At 37.6% G+C, this 6,727-nt stretch overlaps 1 pseudogene; it reads left to right on the top strand.

Moving 5' to 3' along the window:
• Positions 1–5,821, top strand: part of LOC132014566 (heterogeneous nuclear ribonucleoprotein A3-like) — a 12,085-nt pseudogene extending 6,264 nt beyond the window's left edge.
• Positions 5,822–6,727: the final 906 nt, after the last annotated feature.

Here is a 6,727-nt window from a genome sequence, read left to right on the forward strand (position 1 = left end):
ATATAAAAGAAAGAAAATGCAAGTGTTTTATACTGTGGAACAATGATTCAAATGTGAGAGTGACGTTGCCCAGAAGATTTAGTATAGACGGTGGCTGGAACAGAATGTCTGAACGAACAGAGCCCCTGAAGAATTTGAGGAGAAAAAGTAAAGTACTATTATTAGCAATAAATCTCCATAGCTTTGATTAGATTTTCTGTAACTAACTAAACTCTGAGTTTAAAAGTCACTTCCAAATGAAACAGTAGTACAATGCCAAAAGTAAATAAGTTTCAGGTAGCATGAATTAGGGAAGAATATTTTCAACTTGGTGTTTAATATTCACATGCAAGAATAATACAGATAACCTTATAGAATAGGTATTATTATTCTCCTTTCATAAATAAGGAAACTAAGAGTGGTTAAAACCATGCATATGGTCGGGGCACCTGGGTGGCTTATTGCATTATAGCATCATCCTTTTGGCTCAGGTCATGATCCCAGGAACTTGGGATCCAGCCCCGCATCAGGCTCTCTGCTTGACAGGGAGCCTGCTTCCCTATAAAGAAAAACAAAACAAACAAACAAAAAAACATGCATATGGCCCATAGAATGTGGGTGAGTCTGAATTTAAAACCAAGAACGGGGACGCCTGGGTGGCTCAGTTGGTTAAGCGGCTGCCTTCGGCTCAGGTCATGATCCCAGGGTCCTGGGATCGAGTCCCACATCGGGCTCCTTGCTCGGCAGGGAGCCTGCTTCTCCCTCTGCCTCTGCCTGCCTCTTTGTCTGCCTGTGCTCGCTTGTTCTCTCTCCCTCTCTTACAAATAAATAAATAAAATATTAAAAAAAAAAAAAACCAAGAACGTCTGATTTCAGAGCCCACCTCTTAACCAACATTCAATACTGCTCACGATAACTACCAAAAGACCCCACAGAAGAAATACATGTGTTACAGACACTTTGAGCCTAAAAATACAATTTCTTATCACCTCATCAAGGGGTTGCTAAAACTCAGGAAAATGGAGGACTTTTGTGCATCTCAATATCACAGAGGAAAAAATATATTTTCCCTGAAAGTTCAGAAAGGAACAGAGACATGTGGCAAATACACTTTGAAAGTCAATATTTAAGGAAGTCTGCCTGGGAAAGGGAACTGTCATTCTAGGATTGAATGACTTAAAGTCTTCAAAAAATCTTAAAACCTAAAAAAAAAAAATTCTTAAAGTTGAGAAAATGAAAAAATACAAAATGACAGTTAAGTAAATCTCACAAAATAAACTTATTCCCATATGTTGTATACTTAAAAAAAAAAAGATTTATTTATTTAGTTTAGAGAGAGAGAGAGCACAATTGGGGGGTAGAGAAAGGAAGAGAAAGAATTTCAAGCAGGCTCCGGAGCCCCACCATAGGGCTGGATCCTGAGATCACAACCTGAGCAAACACCAAGAGTAAGATGCTTAAGTAATTTGCCCCCACCGCCAGGCGACCCCCTAAATGCTGTACACTTCCTAATTGGTATCTGTGTTGCAGGGTTTTTCCTCTGGTTATGATGGCTTCGACTTGTAGTTCTACCACCATCCTTTCAACCTGTCTAAGCTCATTCATCAGTTAGTGTGCATTAAACTCCGCAAGGTAGCAGGATCTAAACCAAGCAATGAGGTTGAAAAAAAATCTATGTATATATGTGTATATAGTATCATATTATACAGTTTCCTATCCTCAAGATGCTCAGTCTGTAAAATGAAATCCATTTGAATTTAATATTTTTGGTACAGTGAATTCTTTTATTTTAATATTACAAAGAATATCACCCACTTTCTTTCTCAGAAATAACATAAAACTGATTGGAAGAACAAGGATGAAAAACCCAAATAATATCTTCTACGAAATTCAAAGATATCTACATTCCTGCACTACAACAGCAATCAAGGTCAAAAAGAAATGTCACAAGACATTAAGAGAGAATGCCCGTTGCGGCTAACACCAAACAATGTGGTAAAGAATCCTACTTGGAGGAAAGTGGCCCCACACCTAATGGCAAATAACCCCTTGTTTAGAGCTATGAAAATTACCTGACAGACAAGTCAGATTCAGAGAAGTCTGTGAGGCATGGTGAAAACTGTACTGTGAGCACACCCATGGCCTCCAACCTCTGTCGCATGGAGAGGAGGAAAACCTAAAAGGTATTTCCCTCTCTGTATCCCTTTCTCTCTTCTCTCTCACATGCACATACACACACACATACAAACAATCTGTGTCACAGACAATTCTCACTAGCCAGAAATTAAACTTTATCCCCTCCTCAATATAAACATCTCTGTCCAAGAAGAAAGCATCTCACCAAATGTAAATAATCATCACAAAGAAACCAAAGGGAAGGTAAGATGTCCCAATGACAAAAGGAGAAAGAAAACAGGTAAGGCAGACGGTACATAAAAAAACATCAGCCAGAAAATTCTTTTCACACAGTAAATAAAAACTAAGCCTATAATACAGTCATGAAAATAGAAACTAGTACAAAAAATAAATTTACAAACCAAAAGATGAAAGCAGAGATATAGGAATTTGGAGATAATATGGCAAGACAAGAGATATAAATAAACCATGAGCCAGAAGAACTCAGGAGAGAAGGAATTCAAAAAAATCAAGCTAAGTGGGTATGACAAATACTATAAACCATCTGACATTGGCTAGGATGACAGGGCAAGTCTTCAAAGAGGAAAAAAAATTTAATATAGATCTTAAAGGACAAATGGAATTGAGGTCAATCAAAGGAGGAAAAGAAGTCCAGTCTAATAGAACATGTACAAAGGCATGAGTATTTTCTGGGACCTATACACGGCTTTCTATACCTGAAAAACAGGATATGAGGGAGAGAAAAATGATGAATGGAACTTGAGTTGTAGATAAATACTGGATTTTGTAGAGTGTTTTATGCTAAGCTAATAAATATAACTTCATATTATTAGTAAAGAGGACCTACCAGGGACTTCAATCAGAAGATTAACATAATCATTTATATTTTAAAGATCTTATTTACTTATTTGACAGAGAGATCACAAGTCGGCGGAGAGTCAGGCAGAGAGAGAGAGAGAAGCAGGCTCCCGCTGAGCAAAGAGCCCGATGCGGGGCTCGATCCCAGGACACTGAGATCATGACCTGAGCCGAAGGCAGCGGCTTAATCCACTGAGCCACCCAGGTGCCCCTCATTTATATTTTAGAAAGATCACTCTACCAATAGTGAGGGAGGTGGACAGGGAGGGAGGATGAATATAGGGGGCAGACAAAGAAGTGAGAGTAATGGTAATTCCTTTTTGTAATCCAGATAAAATATAATGACATAATTATAGATAATGGTTATAGAAAAGTATGAGAAAAAATAAAAAATATTTAATATGAAATATCTATAAAACAGCTTTGCCAATTGAATATAGCAAGTAAGGGAAAGAAAACCTGAAGAATGATTCCAAGTGTATGAATTGTTGACTGGTTGGATGGCATCCCAGCAGGCAATACAGAAACACCGTAGGATATATATATCCTACAGGGGATATGGGAGTGGAAGGCAAAATAATGAGTATATTATAATAAATCAAACAATCCAAACGATTATTGGACTTTAGTAAAAAAAATGATGCAATACTAGAAACTAAATTCCAAAAGATACTGGCAAGTTTTAAGAAAATCATCTCTGTTTTCACATCAGATTTCAAAATTTTAATCTAGCATGGTTTTTAATGTCTTGAAGTATTAAAAATCATCACAAACTGTACATCTCTCAATATCACTAAAAGATCAGAGAAGAATTTACACAGAAATTATATAATTTATATATATATAATTATATATAAATAAAATACAGTTTTATATTTCAATAAAATTGAAAAGTAACTTTTAAAGGAAATCAATCTACACTACTGAAATCATGTTACAGACTTGGTTAAGAAACATAAGTACTTTCTACTTAAGAAAAATCTTGCCTTTCTTTTCTTTTTGTAGTAGTGTGTTCTGTGTTACTTTATAATATCAACAATGCCAGATAATAACAAATGCTGTTCAATTTATTTCATTCCTTTCATTCAGCCTTCACTTTCACGTTGCCTAACAAGATGAATGTCAACCAGATTGTCTATTGTATTATAGAAATTTAAGGATACCTGCAACATTATTTTACAAAATCCTATGAAATGCACCAAGTAAAGCAGGCAAGGATTTTAACACTGAAAGGAAAAAAAAAAAAAAAAAAAAAAAGAATAGGACATTCTAATGGCCGGATACCATTGTGATGCTCTCCATTAAATTGTACTATATTTATTTATTCATCTTTAATGTCTGTTATTACTACATTATGAATGAAGCACTATGCCTTTTCTTAGTTTGAGCCTTTTTTTAAATGCCCTTCTTGGCATTTCATTCATTTTGTCTTTTGGTATGTGTGATTTGGTCATATTCAGTTTCAGCTCCATTTGTCTATTTTTAATTTTGATGTGCTTCCTTCCCATGCAGTTAAGTTACCATGTAACTTCCAAAAAGGTAAATATCAGTATATTTCTTACATATAAAACCTCACGCAGGGGAGAAGGGTCATGATCCAAAGGAAACTGAGCTGTTGAGAAAACTGGTTTTTGGTGGTTTGAGCTTTCAAACTACAGATGATAGCTTAAGAGAACATTTTGAAAAATGGGGCACACTTACAAATTCTGTGATGATGAGACCTCTGAACAAAACGTTCCAGGGGTTTTGGTTTTGTGACTTACTCTTGTGTTGAAGAGGTAGTTGCAATAATGTGTGCCCCTCCACACAAGGTTGATGGGCGTATAGTGGAAACAAAGAGAGCTGTTTTTATAAAGCCTGGTGCCCATCTAACAGTGAAGAAAATTTTCATTGGTGGTATTAAATAAGACACAGAAGAAAATAATGTGAGAGACTATTTTGAAAAGGATGGCAAGATTGAAACCATAGAAGTTACAGAAGACCGGCAGAGTAGAAAAAAGAGAGGATCTTCTTTGTAATTTTTAATGATCATGATACAGTCGATAAAACTGTTGTTCAGAAATACCACACTACTGGGGCACCTGGGTGGTGCAGTGGGTTGAACCTCTGCCTTTGGTTCAGGTCATGATCTCAGGGTCCTGGGATCGAGTCCTGTATCGGGCTTTCTGTTCAGCAGGGAGCCTGCTTCCCCCTCTCTCTCTGTCTGTCTCTCTGCCGACTTGTGATATCTCTCTGTGTGTCAAATAAATAAATAAAATCTTAAAAAAAGGAACGAAAGAAAGAAATACCACACTGTTAATGGGAATAATTGTGAAGTGAAAAATGCCCTTTCTGAACAAGAAATGCAGTCTGCTGGATCACAAAGAGGTCACGGAGGTGGATCTGGCAACTTCATGTGTCATGAAGGAAACTCTGGAGGTGGTGGTAACTTTGGCCATGGTGGAAACCTCGGTGGAAGAGGAGGCTGTGGTGGTGGCAGCAGAGGAAGTTAGGAAGGAGGTAATGGTGGACACAGGGGATTTGGAGGTGATGGCAGCAACTATGGCAGTGATCCTTGTTATAGGAGTAGAGGAGGCAATGGTGGTGGTGGACCAGGATATGGAAGCTAAGGAGGCAGATATGGTGGTGGTGGAGGAGGATATGATGGTCACAATGAAGGAAGAAATTTTGGAACTAACTATAGTGGTGGTGGGAACTATAATGACTGTGGAAATTATAGTGGACAACAGCAATCAAATTATGGACCCATGGAGGGGGGTAGTTTTGGTGGAAGAAGCTCGGGCAGTCCCTATGGTCATAGTTATAGATCTGGTGGTGAAGGGGTGGATTTGGTAGCAAAAGGTTCTAAAGTATTTTCAGAAGAAAAGGGATACAGTTCTTAATAGGAGAGAGAGCAAGGAGTTGTCAGGAAAACTGCCCGTTACTTGGAGACTCTCATCCCAGATGGATTAAAGGAACTGTAAAATTCTGCCACAGAAGGAATCATGATCCATAGTCAGAGAAGTTCCTGCAACTTAAATAGGAGCCCCTTCCTGTCCAGGACAGTCATAGCCACAGTTTGCAAAACGTGCAGCTCTTGATGAATGCGATGTGGCGTGAATGACATGTACATTCCTGAGGTCTTTTATCTGTTGTAGCTTTGTCTTTTTCTTTTTCATTACATGGGGTTTATGGCCCTGTAAGTTGTGGCAGTGATGCCAGAAATAAAAAAATTAAGGAATTTTTTATTTTTTTTAAAAAAAAGGTAAGACAGATGAAGAAAAAATAAATTTATTATTGACAAAGCTGACTCCTATCTTTAGATTAAAACCTTGATTTTCCTCAGCTTTTGTATATCTCTGGCTCTCACTACCATTTTATTCTGCCATAGCTCTTCCTCAAGTGGTGGGACTACAGGCATTGTTTTATTTCCTACCTGTTCCTCTACAGCCTTTGTGAACTCCCAACACACTATGATTTTGCTGAGACCTAGATGTTCTTGCTTAAGATCAAATCAAGCAAGTTTAAAACAATCCCTTGACTGAGGTTAAAGCTGCCATAAGCTGAAATGATACATGGAAGTCAAAAATCACATGTGACCAAAGGCTAAAGAGTGTTGGTCCAGGCCTAATCAGTTAAAAGCTAATTAGTATACTACAGTAAAACCCAGCTGTAATGTACTACTAAAGCTGCTATAAATTGCAAGAACCCTGACCCTACATGCCCAGCTCAACAAAACCTTAATATTCAAGTACATTTTGTTTCCTAAATCTCG

This window comes from Mustela nigripes, chromosome 3, assembly GCF_022355385.1.
Source record: "Mustela nigripes isolate SB6536 chromosome 3, MUSNIG.SB6536, whole genome shotgun sequence".
Lineage (NCBI taxonomy): Eukaryota > Metazoa > Chordata > Mammalia > Carnivora > Mustelidae > Mustela > Mustela nigripes.